At 42.1% G+C, this 16,086-nt stretch overlaps 1 protein-coding gene across 1 annotated transcript in view; it reads left to right on the top strand.

The window, feature by feature from the left end:
* The first annotated feature begins 7,322 nt into the window (after nt 1–7,322).
* LOC135917068 (A disintegrin and metalloproteinase with thrombospondin motifs like) overlaps nt 7,323–16,086 on the top strand; it is a 43,338-nt gene continuing 34,574 nt past the window's right edge. Inside the window, exon 1 of the mRNA XM_065450559.2 lies at nt 7,323–7,379. The gene's annotated coding sequence lies outside the window, so the exon portion shown is untranslated. The remainder of the gene's footprint in view (nt 7,380–16,086) is intronic.

Here is a 16,086-nt window from a genome sequence, read left to right as displayed (position 1 = left end):
GAAAAGAACAACTGCCTTTCTCCGATGCTTCACCTTGTCATCCAAATCTTCAGATGCCTCGTAGCTCTCGCAGCAGCTCTCACTTATGAAGCAATTGTTCCTCAGGTGTCTAACTAACAGATTTTAGCAACGCTCATGAAGAACAATGACCAGCGCAACCATGAAATTGCGGGTGCTTTGCAAACTGTAAAAAAAAAAAACATGCGGTGACTTGCGCGAGTGAGTCATTCATTGTTGGGATTAGGAGGAGTTTGTTTTTATTAACAAGATATTGCTGAACCTCGGCTAATCATTTAACGGCACTACATCATTTAATGGCCATACACTGGGGCGTTGGGTTTTGGGGGGTAGGGATGCAGGTTTTCTACTCCGGCGGATGCTTGGCATGGCGTGGCACCTCTGAATGCGATTACGTGGTCCCTAGCTCGAAACCCATCTTCGATGAGGACACAGTCTAGGGGCAACGAGGGCTGATATCTTGATGTGCGCTGTGTTTTCGCCGCGTAGTTCGCGTTGAAGCGAAAGGCATCACGAAGAATTATTCGCCTGCTGTTGCCACCGCGCTTGTTAACGCGAGTGTCTTGAAGGCGAGTGTGAGATTTTAAATGTGTTCATGTTTGCCTGTGAGCGTGCGATACCATTCTTTTTAATTTAGTACGCCTATGTTTACAAGTTTATACGGCCGCCAAAAATACTGTCCTTACTTCATCTACCAGTCTAATAATTTGCAATCGCAATGGATACTTAGCCTTCCGCGCAAAAGTGACTTCTGGTATTGATCCTGTATAACTTTTGTACATATGTGGTCAATAATGTTTGGTTGAATTATAGCACCCGTGTCATGCTTTTTTTTTCTTATCCGTCGTTACGCGCTGTAAGTCAGGTTCACCACGCCATTTTTTTAGCTTGATCATACATCGACGTATAAATGTGCGAAGTTTCGCCTATTCATCCAATTAAAGTAAGTCCATATTCCAATGAGAGGATCACAAGCACACGCAGTTGAAACAGGGATTCGCTATTGCAAGCCGACAAATCACATGTCTGTTAACGTAAGGCATACCCTCATGTATTTCTCGTCATTTTATAGCCGGCTGAACTGACAACCGTACCGCGGTACAAATACTGAAACTGAAAAGTAATAGATCTACATAAAGCGATCACTACTCACGAACTTTGGCCATAAAAATAAACCAGGCGTGACGCCAAGAGGAGCTTTCAAAATTTGGCCACACTCAGGCTCTCTAGATTTTTGGCCAAGCCGCCGAAAAAAACACCAATTTTCAAGGAGTAATGTAAGAATGACCTTAACAGTAATAAGTGGACAATTCGGCTGCGTCGTTAAGTACTTGTTGGACTAACCCGAACGAATGTCACCAAAGTAGCTCAAAGGTTTGTAAAAGACAGTGCTAGAAATGAATGGTGCTAATATTTGTGTCTAAACATTTACATTTCCAACACAGCTAGTAACATCACTCCTTTATATAGAAATACATGTGTCATAAGTTACTGATCGCAAGTTCCCTGGGTTTTTAGTTGAAGCAGTGGGCCAATTTATACCAGGACTGTCATTCTTAATATTAATCACCTCCTTCCCTTTCAGATATGCGACAATACAAAATGCACATCAACTAATAAATAAAGGTTCTCTCAAAGTGTAGGTATTTGCACTATAGTATGTCCTTGAAATTGTTCAATACACATCTATTTCGCAAATCAACGTGAACTGGATGCTTTCTGCCACACACAAATACCAAATACGCTTTGTAAGGCCTCAAGGACATAATATATGGACTGTACTAAACAAATGTAAGCACACAGCTACGCTAAATAAAAGGTGTTTGCGTGATTACTTTCTTTTTTCATAGCGACACTTTAGTAAATTGCATTCAAGCATAAAATGTATATTTTATGCATGCGTGTGGCATGAAATGTTTCTTGTGTAAAAAGCCGTTTCTGTATATATCATGTGCGTGCTACTACCATGTAAGGGACCCTGGACCTCCGTCAAGCTGGTGCAACAGTTTTTTGCCCGGGTGTCCCTCCAGTTTCTATTCCAATCCAATCCAATCATCAACACCCATGTTTTAACACCATTAACGATGTGACGTGTGCTACACTTTTCCGTAATGGTCCCTCTATAAAACAGCCTTTCTTGCAGCGTGTGTGGGAACTTAGTGATGAAATGCGTGTCCCACTCCTCGAACTTCACTTAATGCATTCTTGCCATCTTGGGAGTGGCAGGTTGTATAATGTGACATATCCTTTCTAGAAGGTACAAAGCACGCACAAGAGATCGAAATACGCATGCATTTCCTAGAACTCCAGCACAAGCACTCCTGCACAAAGTTCTGCACATTCGCTTCGAAGTCAAATTCCGCGGTGTCCCATGCAGCCTTCGGCCCATCCTTCTCGGAATTCGATTTCAAACAAGTATCTTTAAGGCCCAGGCCTACGCACTATTCTCTGCTGTGAAGCATATTGTGAAATCAAAAGTTTAAAAACCAGTGCTATATATAGACTGCCTAAGTGTCGTGAAGGCCTTGATGTCACTCTATACGCACAAAAATCCTGTATTTATTGTAGTCTATTTTATGTTGTCTAAAGCATGCATATCTAAGCAGCATATCATTATATGCTGGGTGCCTGGCCATAGGGGCACCGAGGGTAACGTTCTGGCGGACGAGATGACCACGTCAACCGCTGCTGTGCCTGTCACAGATCTGAGGCCTTTCTTACGAAACAAATGGCGAAACAACTTGCAATCAATGTTGCACGTGGAAACAAATACTAAGCTCCACGGGATAAAGCCACCGTTAGGATTCTAGCCCTCTGCAACAACATCACGCCAAACAGATATCCTATTCTGTCATCTCAGAACAGGACACATATTTGGCGCCTATAATTTTCTACTCACCGGAAATAACCCTCCAACCTGTGCTAGGTGCGGGGAGCGGCTCACCGTCCTCCACGTCTTTCTGCAGTGTCGGAAAGCCAAATCTGAAAGAAAGATACATTTTTCCTTGGGATATTAGTAGCACATTTCCCTTCATCTTGTAATGCTCCTCGCTCCAGACCCACTTTTCATAAAAACACAGTCCTAGGTTTCCTCATATATGTGGTCTTACATGTTATTAGTCCCATACATTCGTAGCGCTTCTTCTCTTCGGAGGATGCCGATGTGATAGCCAGCACATTCACATGCCTCCTGCACATGCCTCCAGACAGCACATGCCTCCAGGCCCTTGTATTTTTAGAGCTCTGGTGAGGTTGTTGCGCTGGAGCAAAATTTTGCATCTTACATGTTTTGTAGATCTTATCATTTTTCCGCATTGCAGTGTAAGGCTCATAGCACTCGTCATTAGTCATCGCCATAATCTTATTGCACGCAGAGTTTACGCACTTTACAGTCACTATATTTTAGGCCCCTTTACAGCCTAGTCACATCAATTTCACAGACATTATCATTCCACTGTGAAATACCTAACACTGTCATGGCGCTCTTTGACCATACCTGGCCCTTGCGCCACTAACCAACACACATTCATTCCTTCATTTCAGTAATAAGTTATTTTTACTACTCCTATCTAGGCAAAGCAGACTATCTTATCAAACACTACTTTGTTTCGTTTATTCAGTTTGTTTCTTCTTTTCGATTAATAGGTTCTTTTACATTTTTATTACTTATTTATTTTCCAATTTATTTCATCTTTCCATCACATTACTACCTGATTTGTAGATTTTGTGGGTTTGTGCCATTAATAGAGGCTTCATCATCATCACCATCATCTTCGTGTCTGGAATGTCCTGTCTGACTGCTGTTCTCTTGCTTGCTACTTGCCTTGGTGCGTGACAATATACTGCCGAGCACAAGTAGTTGTTCTTACCAAGGGGTACACATTTTTATTGCGGAGCAGACCGAGTCGTCCAAGTGATTTCGGTGACAGAGGTACATACAAACATTGCTACAAATGGGAAAGTTCACAAAGAAATAGTAAATTCCGCAAAACGAGCATTGCTCCATGCAGCATTCTTATACAGAGTGTTTACGTACCTTGAGTCAAACATTTAAAAAATGCATATGCCACGTAACATCACTAAGCCAAGGTAGTCTTGTTTGCCTTCGCTTGGAAATACCAGATTGTTTTTGTATCCTGCCTGCTTATATAATTATTCCTAATTAGTTAAAGAATTTCTCGTTTAATATAAATAATGGAAAGTGGTCATTAGAAAATTCTGTAGCAACAGGGAGAGCTCCTGATACAGCTTTCTGTTTCGAAACACACGCTGCATAAAAAGCTTTTTCCAGAACGTGAAAGTATACGACGAATAAACGCGAAATTGTTGCGCAACTGCCCGCTCTAGGCACCTTGCGTGTACACGCCGACTTCGTCCACGCTCAGAAAAGCACTTTCATGTAGCACGTAATAAGCAAGAGAAAGCTGTATCGCGAGTTTCCATTGTTGCTCTACAACTATCTCATATACTTTTTTCCCTTTTCATATACTTATAATTCTTGATAAGCTAATTCTTTATTTATTTAATTAGGGGAACCGCAAAAAAATAATCTGAGTATATACATGCAAGGTAAACAACACTGCCTTTGTTCGGTCCAGCTACGCATAATTTGCATATGTTTAAAGTTCTGCTCAACGAAGTGAAAGATGATGTATATTGCAGTCCCAAAAATAGAGTAGCAAGAGGTTGAGGCAAAGAAACGAAAATCAAAAAAGAAGCTGACATTGGCCTACAGTTCGGGAGAAGGAAGCGCGTGCACGTGGTGCTCGGCGAGCAGATGCAGCAGAGCACATAAAAATCAAATGAGCAAAAGCGAGCGTTGCTTCGCGTATGGGTACAATACTTCGCCACCACATTCAATGTTTCGCCCATCCTGTAAAACAGTGACATTTTTGATAGGATCATCATGATATTATGCTTTTAAACATATGATTCTTGTCCTTTCTTTGTCTTAAAAAGTTTTGCTGTTTACTTATGCTTCCTGCACTTGCGTGCAATGGGTTTTAGCCACTTCAACTCGTACTCTACGCCATTCTGGCATAACATATATGGGGGAAACAGATCTAGGACATCTACTTAGTTCTCGGTATATTAGATAAAGAGAACCAAGCCCTTTTTACACAGGAAATGTTGTGTAAGGAGCTCAGGTTATTAGAAATAGGACAGAAAAGCAATGGACTAGCAAGAAATTAAAAGTTTTAGGTCAATGCAGAAAACCTAATAATAAAGCTGTCAAAATTGAGGCTTCCCTCGAAGTATCCTCAGAAGAGCATTTATCGTATCGACAACTTCTTGAAAAGAATAGATTTACTTCGTACATGCAATGACCTAGTTTTGCCTGTTAGGCGGCGATGTGTGTGTGACGAAAGAAGGCAACGCAATGACTGCAGCATCTCATACAGGGATAACAGTGAAGATTAGTGTGGCCAAAATGATCTTGTGCACTCACGTGTATTTCTCTTTGTGAGACTGCAACGCAGTGTACATGACTGAAGAGACTTCAAGACTGCAAGCCGTTGTCGACATGCAAAAACATTAGATATAATACGTAATAGTCCATGGAAGTGAGTTTATTTCTCGAAGTTCTTGTAAGTAGGTACCATCGTGCACTCTTTCGGTTCTTTCCAGCCCTGAGACCATGCTCCCACTACCATTGCAAGTGTCTGTTCACTGTAACGGCTGATCTACTGAAAAGTATTCTTTGTGATATTTAATAGATGAGTTGTACCTGCTAATGTCGCCGGCGCTTTCAATTATAACTTTGACTCGGCAAAGTCAACCTGAACTTTATGTAAAAGCTCAATGGCCTGCGCACTACCGGGCCATTTCACTAAGCTGACTAAGCAGACCCGCGACGTGCACCCTCTCTGTCCATGAAAGTCGCTTCCTGATGAACACATGTGGCCTGAATGTTGTAGGAAATGCTGAACGAAGTGCCGCACGATAACGTTTTGCTAAACGTGTCAATATCTTCAGGCTGAAATACCGTATTAAGCTTTTTTCTTTCGATTGTCTGCCTTCATTCGAAGTGAAATAATTTGCCAGCACTTTTCAAATGTAATTTTTTTCATTTGTTTCTATGGGAGAAGAAATTACTTTGAAGGCATGCATGCTGAATATTTTAGTAAAAGCGGCAACCTCGCTGCTGGTGACAGCTGCTCCAATAAATCTCATGTAGAATTGTTTTGTGCATACAATATTGTGTGCATGAGCTTTTGCCATGCAAAGTCAATTATGCTTTTTTATCTATAATATACACTCGCGTTCAATGCGAGTTGCAACAGGTTGTTCATGGCCGAAGGAAATACTAGAACACTCGGTGCCGCTGAATTTGGAATAATTTAGCGACTAAAGATAATTCCAATTACGCGTAGTTAGTTATTAATCATTTTTTATGTGTTGGCCCCACCCTACAGCCAAAGGTCCCTCCACAGAAGGAATCGTGTTGGAGCTCAGATCACACGCCACTGCAAATGACTGTCTTAATACCAACGCATTATGTGCCCCATTCCACGAAAATCCCTGGTAGTCGGCGGCATGGCCGAATGATGTTGCCAATACTGGCTGACGGCGTAGTTAGCAAAGAACACGTCGTAAATTCTCGGATTGACATCGCATTTCTCAGGCAGGTTTCAGTAAACAAAGTAAAGTACTAGATTTGAAAAGAAAATTTGGCACGTTTTGGTCTGGGTGGGAATTGACGGGGTGACTACGGGGAGAGAGAGAAGCGAGCGCCTCCTAGATAGAAGGCCCATGCACTCTGCTCTACAACATCATGTTGGTGTCCATTTATAGGCTTGGCGCGATGAAAGTGGTGGTTTACTCAGGGGCGCCTTACTCGGGTGCGTCCCCACTAGATTCGCTGGTAGGTGGGCAACGTAGCATGACGTCATGAGTCGCACTGCATCGGCGTTGGGGAATCTAGGAAGGCGTTGGAGGAGCACACTTCCGCAACGTCATGGCAGCTCTGTGGTTCTGGTTGACTAAATGTATGCTTCGGGCGTGCGTCAATGCACTCGTCACGCCGCAGCCACAAGTGTACAAAATAAAAAGCATTATAGTGAAATTGAAAGCCACTTAACATTTCTTCTAGGTATGAACTCCTCGCCGGCAAGGGAGCACGTTGAGACGCATTGAGCGTTCTGATATGACCTTACGGAAGGGCACATAGAACGCAGACCCACACTAACATTTAGTTATCTCTGAATTTAACACCGCATTCCTTTCGTTGTCTTCACTCAGGCATGCCAACTAAATGTCAAAACTACGGATCGTTCAGACGAAGCACATATGTTGTCTTGAAGAAGCTCCCAAGATGTTAAATGCGCTTCTGAGGATACTTCGCTGGCACGTCATTATTGGTGAATATGTTATCCCCTATTTTGTGTCTTCACTTAGCAATTCGCAGCTTTTCTCTATATGGTTTTGCTTTTCTCCTGTATTCCCAATTAGCTGGACTTCATAAGCAACGTTTTCTGCGGAAAGGCGTTTTCTTTGCTAATTTGTATAGCGAGTACAAGATAATCCAAGACTTTATTTGTTGCGCAAGTTTTATGCCAGGAGCGCCTGCAGTACGAGTTATACTGGTTGACTAGCATTCAGAACAGGTACAGGACGAATGAATAAATTGAAATTATTAAAAAAACAAATTAGTACCGAGAACGAGTGGACAAAAATCAATATATGGCAAATATTCTATAGCATGGATCACAGTTTTTAACGATGTGTGATACATTTAGTGTGAGTACAAAGTATTTGAGTAATAAAGAAAGCCGCCCTAGTGCTTCATCGTTCTTTTATGTCACTGCAACAGCATCTGGGGACTACGTGCGTGCGCTAGAAGCCCCCAAACAGCGGAACCATGTCAGGTTTTCTTTTTGTTTTCTATTTGCTTTGACCTCGCCGTACCGGATCTTTGGGACTGCAACATATAACAATGGTGCACGAAGCAAGGCCTGTTTAATGACGATTCCCATTTCTTTGAGAGCTTTGCCGCTTGGTTGAATGTTTGCGTCTAACATCTTTGACGCCTCAAAGTGTACCACTTTGTAAGTTCAACAAGGTATTTGCGACTGCGCATATGCCTATTTTTTTCAACCCCCATGATGATTTGGCGTATGCTCTTCAAAAAATATTATTTTCTCTCTTTCCGAGCAATTGGTCACAGCACGAAAGTGAGATGTGTGCACTAAGAAGCAGACGCAGCGTCGTTGACCAATCACATATGCAAGTTCATAAATGTACAGGGTCCATTATTGACCACAGTTTTGCTGAAAGGGCGAAACAATGGTACTGATGGCAAGTGCGCGAGGGCAGTGCTCCTACGCTTTTACACAGTTTGCCGGAGGCTACTTAGCACTATGGGTATATCAGACTCTACAAGCAGTTTGCATGTAGCCAAACAGCGTCTTTGCCGAGCTGTGGTTTTTAGCAAGTGCAGTTGTGACGGCCAAAGAGCGCCCACATAACCGCGTCCGCGAGCGAACTAGGACGAAGGAAGGAAAATCGACGGGGAACTCGCCGTCTTTGATATGTGAATGGGATGCTCGATCACCTTTATCTCCACTCACGTTATTAATGCGAAAGCATTATATGCCACACTAGGCGAAAATCCGGCGTTGTCGTCGGCGGCGTGACGGGAAAATGGTACCAAAAATGGCCGACGGCAAGACGAGTAAATACACGTCAAAAATACTCGAATAGACGTCAAATTCGTCAGGCTGATTTCTGTATACAAAGTAAATAATTGCCTTCAAAAAGAAACTTAAGCAAATTTAGGTCTGAGTTGGAATCGATCCAGGGCCTCCAGGATGCCAGAAAAGCATGCTTTCCCGACGCCATGGTCCTAAGTGCGCTTAAACTCACGGCCAGACAGGGCGAACTGCGGCCGTGATAGGTCCGCCTGTGGTTACCTGTGGTTACGTCGCCTGTGGTTAGCTCGCCTGTGGTTACCGTAATACGAGGCACATTCGGCGCTGCGACAGGCTGCTCGCAACGCACGCTGCTTCGATAGCTCTCGCTTGGGGTCGACTGCCAAGCAGCTGGCGGAGACTTCGGATAGGTGTTACGCGCGCTCCTCGAGAACTGGAAGTCGACGACACGACATGTCATCATGACGCTGACCCAGTGGAGGTGGAGCTTAGCCCCGATCACTCGGCGAACGAGTTGAGGAGAAAATGCATGGCTATGGAGGAGGATAACTTGTAATCATCTGTAGCTCTCTTAATATGAGATGGTTCACACAAATTGTGGCGCGAATGATTAACTTCAGCTGTACCCTACGCGTCTACAAAATTTGTCCGTACCCTTTCAGGGGTCCTTTAGGGGCAGTAAGAGACATGCATTTATTTTGTCGAACTGCCCGATTTTTAGGATGTTTTCGCGGGCCCTAGGGAGTACTGAAAACCATACGTTCACTGTAGAACTGACTGAAAGGATGGTTCAAATTGTTCGTGAAGCGAACGAGCGTCGGAAGGCGGAAGAGAACAGAAAGGACGGACACACTGAGAAATGAACGGGAAAGACGGCGTGCCGCCGCTTCTTTGAACAAACATGAGATCAAAAAACAGTGTATTGGCTGTCGCCTAGATGCAGATGTCCTTCAATCAAATAAAAAAAAACACTTTCAATGAATGAAACGCAACACTGAGGTGGTGTGCGCGGGCTGAGAGTATGTCTGGACAGCTGATTGTGACTTAACAGAGAGAATCTGTTGAGAGAGACTCACTTGTGACAAAGTTCGAACATCACACCATTGAGCTTGTAATCAATGGATAGATATAGCTCATATTCGAAAATGCTTGCTTCAGTATGCATCTTCTTTTTATTCGTATTTCAGAATGGTCGACTTGATTCACTAATGGTGTTATCATTTATTTTTCTAAGGTATTTTATTTGGTGAGAATTTGACTGACCACCCCCCTTTCTGTTTTCTTATTGAATAAAACAAGCGCTACTCCGTATTATGAAAACTGGAAGTCGCTTTCCTTTTTTTACCATGCTTACTAGAGAGTGGCAGCATCGGGCTCATGGTGTCCAGCCGGCCTTGACATAAAACAAAGTTCTTTGTCACTCAAGGAATATTACAAATCCAATAAGGGAAAACCTGAAAAACTCATAGAATTCGGAAATGTCAACTTGGTAGGCACCCTGGTGTTTTGTTAAAGAAAGTACGTGGAACAACAGTGCATTTTAAGGGTAGTTTGGTAGTATTTGCCTTGTCACTGGGATCATTCTGGAAATTCATTCTAAGTGCATACATATTTTTAGCTTACCGGCTACAATTCGTAAAATTATTTATGCAGTTATATTTTGTTAATTAGCTTAATATGTGTCTTACTTTCTCGTGCGAGTAAGGCCTGGCACTCTGTATCTAGAATTATGTTAGTTGCAACAGCCAGTCTCTAATAAATTTTATAAAAGGCAAACATAACTACCCGGCATATCGGCGTCTCTGTTACTGCTGTTGGCTCAAGCGAATCGTGCGATCGTTATAGTACCACTGGCTACCTAATAAAGAAAGCAAGTACCTTTTTCGATTGTTCTTATTTATTGTCATGTCAATCTGCTTGTACATCTATATATTTCGGTATTAATTTTTTAAGATTTATTTATTTCCAAAAATGTGTTTACTTCACTGCCGTACAGACTACATCTGTCAGTGTTCAATTTCCTCAGGGTGTCAAGCTGCAGGAAGTTTGTACTTTGAAATAGTTTAAGTTTAAATTATAGGGTTTTACGTGCCAAAACCACTTTCTGATTATGAGGCACGCCGTAGTGGAGGACTCCGGAAATTTCGACCACCTGGGGTTCTTTAACGTGCGCCTAAATCTAAGCACAAGGGTGTTTTCGCATTTCGCCCCCATCGAAATGCGGCCGCCGTGGCCGGGATTTGATACCGCGACCTCGTGCTGAGCAGCCCAACACCATAGCCACTGAGCAACTACGGCGGGTATAGTTTTTAGTTTTTAAGTTTCTAATGTTCCCAAATTACACATGGTTGTACATTCACACTGATGTTTGGTTACAAATAAGCGCTCCACCTTAGAAGAATGGTTTATCTATGCATCAGTTCAGCCCTCTCGATTAAGCGAAGGACCATTTATCATGAAAATTTAAAAATTGTCATTTGCAATTGACAATTTAGAAAGTGGCATAACAGTACTGCTAGAAGCTTGACAATATGGTTTATGACAGGCAATCTAGAACCATGCTTTTGAGCCCAAGGTGACGGAGACCTGCAATACAGAAACGCCTGTATTTATATTTGCCCCTATCCTCTCACCGCAAACGTATCAACTTGACATCAAAGATAATTATGTGCAACATAGCTCAGCAGTGTTTCAAGAAAAGTGGAGTTTTAAACACTGCTAATAACGCCCTGGAAGGATAAAGGGCTTTTAACCTAATTTGAGTTCTGACGTTCAACACAGCTGCAACAATATTTCAATGAACTTTCAGTATATAGGCTCCACAGATGGGCAACAATGTTTCATTGGGTTTTCAATGTTGACTGAACCCATCTGAAACAATGCTTTAATCGGCTTTCAATATTTACAAACAAGATATTTCAATAATACTTCAATGGTCCTTCAATTTTGAGACTCAACACATGTTCAACAATGCTTCAGTGGGATTTCAACATAGAAAAACAACGTAGTTTCAACAATGTACCATCGTTTTTTTTTTCAAAATGAAATGCCCTAATGATCTTTCGACTAAGTGTCGCGGACCAATAATCAACAGTTGTGAACAACTTCCTCAATGGTGTTTCAACAATTCACGAATGCGGTTTTAATGTCATTTGTTGGCGTTGATCAATGACACTGCAATACCATTTCAACATTTTTTGTAAGGTCCACTAGTAGAACACACTACAAAGACGCCCATACCAAGCAATGCGCCTGCCTGCCTAGGCGCAACATGGCGGTAATGAGAGATCAGCAGTTGCACAGTTTTCAATATTTGCCATGTTCGCATCGCTACCGCTCTGCCGCCAGCTGGACGAGTCGTCTGTATAGGCACTATTTCATAGCCGTTTATAAAAAGAACATTGGAAACGAGCAGCCCTGCGGCTTGGCCAATATTACTTTGAAGGTATACACTAGGTATCAATAGGCAATTTAGGGCAAGTGAAATTTTGTTGCAGTTGCTTTTAAAACAGCAGCAGCGTCCTTACCTGTAACCTATCTCTTCGTTAGATAGAAAAGCGTTCGAAAATTAACAAACTATATAAACGCCCATCCAACGCTCAAACCTACAAAATATTATACTTGCCAACACCATACCTGCAGGTGATTTTGACGTGTTTTTTTCATAAAGGTTAGGCATACAGCGTCTCCTCTGTGTTTTTTAGCAAAGCGTGGTTCTTTCTGAGTACATACTGATCAATTATAGCTGATACCAGTGCGGTTGATTTTATTTTGTATATCTATAACTTGAAATAAACTAGAATATTTGCGTCGTCAGGATCCCGCACAAATGTTGAACAACGCCTGCACCCCAAACCCATGGGAATAGCTGGTCGAATTTACCGGTGTTTCCATATGTTACAAATTATGGAAAGATGCATATCTGTAATTACGGTTAACGTATTAGGTTATTTTAAGCTAACGTGTTTGTGTGGCATTGGAGTGCTACCCGTTGAATGGACATGTAAACTACCTATTGTACAGGGAGGTGGGAGGAGCGTGTCGTACTTGACATCCTCAGCAACAGGAAATGCACGAGGACTGTCAAGAGCAGAGATCACAATACGTATATTATCTTGGAAATATCTAAAATGTGACGTCACACATAATTCAAGCAATGGTGGCTGTATGTACCAAAATACGGTGAGATGAGAGGCCATAATGTGAAAATTCGGTTTACTTGGATCTGCGCACTCTTCTCCGATAAAATATTTTATTCATTGACCACATTAACATCATACTCATATGCACATCGAGTAAAACCTTTAAATGGTGCCTTTGAAACGACACCTTTAGAGAAAATGGCGCAATAAAAAAGGGCCTACAGATGCAAACCAATGTTCACTTAATAGATTTTATGACAGAATTATCAACATCCTCGGGACTGGTAAGCCATTATATGGCAAAAAAGTGCACCGTAGACAGTAACCAGTTGTGAAATTTACAGGATAGTTTAAGCTTCTATTTTATCGAAATCTCTGCAATCAGATTCCTATAATGTCTTAACTGGTCACCTAGAGAATACCTTGGGATTCCGAAGGATCAATGTATTGAATTTTTAGTAAGGTTCATTTTATTCACAAGATACAAATTTTGTGAAAGCTTCCATAGGGACCACTCTTCTGTGACCTCACTATTGTATATCAGTGTTTTGATACAGACAACCTACGTTTGTTTTGCTGGATTACCAGACTTCTTCGATATGTTCCCTTAAAGCTACCAGTGTTTTTGTATAGGTTTTGGCTCACTCTGACTGTCTTTGCTCACCAGTCACTTGTATCGTTCTTGCATTACTGCCAAATTGCTCAGTGACGCGTCGCTGGTGGCACTTCGCGTGTATTCGCGGGCTTATCGCGCGCTCAGAAAAACACTTTTATCTAGCACGTATTCAGCAACAGCAAGTCGATTCGTGGGTTTTTCATGTTGCTGTACAATTTTCTCATTGAACCTTTAATTCTGATAATATTTGAGAAGGTAAATAATTATTCAATATTTCCCAATTGAAGAATAGAACAGGCAATTTCAGTCTGTCGTATTTTGGTTCATTCTCGGGTTGGAGGATCTGTTGTCTGCAGTCTGACATTCTGTAGTTCTTGACCAATATGGGATTATTATTGACAGAGACATCTTTAGGGCAATGTAAATTTGTTAGTGCAAAAAACAAAGTGAAAAGTAAAAAAAAAAGAGTATATAGCCGGGGATTGAATCTAGCGACCTGATGATTCTAAACCCACTATCTTCGAACTCCATCATGACGAATTTATTGTTGGTTAGGGCGATTATTACAACCATTTACAAAGGGAACACATAATGAGCGATTTTTTTGTATTTTGTGACAGTTCATTAGATAGATTGACCCAGTGAGAAGGTTGAGCTTGTACATTTTGGCCATGTCAGCAGTGAGCATCTCTGTCTGCTCTCATGTTTAAATTTGCATGTTGAGAGCCAAGGTGCGCTCATATAGGTGGTCTGTGATGAGCTTTCACTCCGCCATGTCAAATGGCACCTCTCTAGATGAATAAAATTGGTGTTTCTATCGACAAGTACTCTGTGAAATGCCAGAACATCGATTTTGCTTGATGCTATCTATATCAGTTCAGAAATTCAGAAATAGACAATGGTGATTGCAGACACAATTCGGGTTGTTACTGCTAATTTCGAGAGCGTTCTATCGCTCTTTACACTAATGAACATGCACATAATTCGTATGTCGACTGCAAAATAGCTACACAAACATTCGTGTATGAGCGCCGATTTAGACAGCGTGCAAGTTTCTTATGGCAGGGCTTGTGTCCGAACACTGATATCTGAGCAAGATAGATTTTCACCCAACTTTAGGAACACCCCAAACTATTCTTCCGCTTGGCAAAAGTCTCTGCAATATTTCTGCGTAATAAAGTGCATAGGGCTGGTGCCACATCTTACGAAATAAAACAAAATTCATTCGCAGCCGTTTCCACAGATATTATGATTTCGATCAGTGGCCAATTTTGTGTAGGCCTGTAGGGCGATTGCTCCGGTCCTGTCATCATGGCAGTGTTACGAGAATTCGCCACGTCAACTTTAAAATCGATGTCGCTGCTATCAGCATAGCCCGGTTCCGAGAACACACTATTAAATACCACGCAAAAGAAAAGTGTGGTGCCCACCATCGATTTAAAAGTGCCTTACAATTTTAAAGCGTCATGACGGAACGCGCTTCTGTCGCGGCATCAGAACTTATGTCATTCCAATAGAAAGGGGCGCATTTCTAACAGCACGACAGAAAGTGCCTGTAATCATGAAAGAGAGTTGCTGTTACGAAGTCAGAATCGCTGTCGCGAAAGAAAGTTGTTGTTGAGACTCCAGAACTCTTGTTGTCGCGACAAAACATTTCCGTTGCGACTTCAGAATTAATTCTTGGTTGTTCCGAGAGAATTTTTGTGCTGCGACGCCATAATTTCTACCTTAAAGGCAGAATCGCTGCTTTGGTAGAATGTTCTTCACATTTCAGAACTCTTCTCGGCGCGACAGAACGTTTTTGTTGCGACTTCCGAACTCTCGGTCGTCCCAACAGAATGTTTCTGTTGTAATGTCAGAATCACTGTCACGATAGAAAGTTGTTGTTGCGACTTCACAACCCTTCTTGTCGCGACAGACCGTTTCCCTTGCGTCTTCAGAACTCTTGGTCATCGCGACAGAATGCTTCTGCAGTGACGTCAGAATTTCTGTCCTCACGTGAGAAATCTCTGTCGCAACTACAGCGACGTGAGGAACCTATGCCATACGACTAAAATCTCTGTAGTGGCTAGAGAAATTTCTGTCAATGCGCCAGAAATTGCTGTTTTATTCAAATGTGTAATAATTTAACTAGATGGAATGCGAAAGAATTATTCTGAGCATCTTGAAGTGACCGCAAATAACAATACCGTGGTTCTGTGCAGCAACGTAGAATTTGAATATATTTAAAGATTGTCTCAAGTTAAGTGGAACACCCTCAATATATACTGGCGTAAGATTGACTCAATACAAAGGACGTAGGTTACATTTCGTTCAACCGGAGAAATATTACACATTTTTTTTTCTCTTTGAAGAGCGGAAAAAACCCGGGGCCTATGCCCAGTGACTTCACATAGCCGTCAGAGAGGATCATTGATGTGAGGCAGATAACCAGTGAACCATGCCGGCGGGAAAGAAGTCTACCGAAGTCCACAGATCCATGTCCATGTCCAGTCCATGTCCATAGATCTAGGTTTCAGTGAAATATGTTCATGGAAGAGCGCCAAATGCCCAATGTCTCATAACCAGTGACGAAACATGTTTGGAAGGTTGGTTTAGAACCCGTTTCTCCCAAGCACATCAGCGCGATGCTATACCCATAATACCATGGGCTACCCAG

This window comes from Dermacentor albipictus, chromosome 10, assembly GCF_038994185.2.
Source record: "Dermacentor albipictus isolate Rhodes 1998 colony chromosome 10, USDA_Dalb.pri_finalv2, whole genome shotgun sequence".
Taxonomy (NCBI): Eukaryota; Metazoa; Arthropoda; class Arachnida; order Ixodida; family Ixodidae; genus Dermacentor; species Dermacentor albipictus.
The sequence above is the reverse complement of the archived record's forward strand: the minus strand, read 5'-3'. Positions and strand labels throughout refer to the sequence as shown.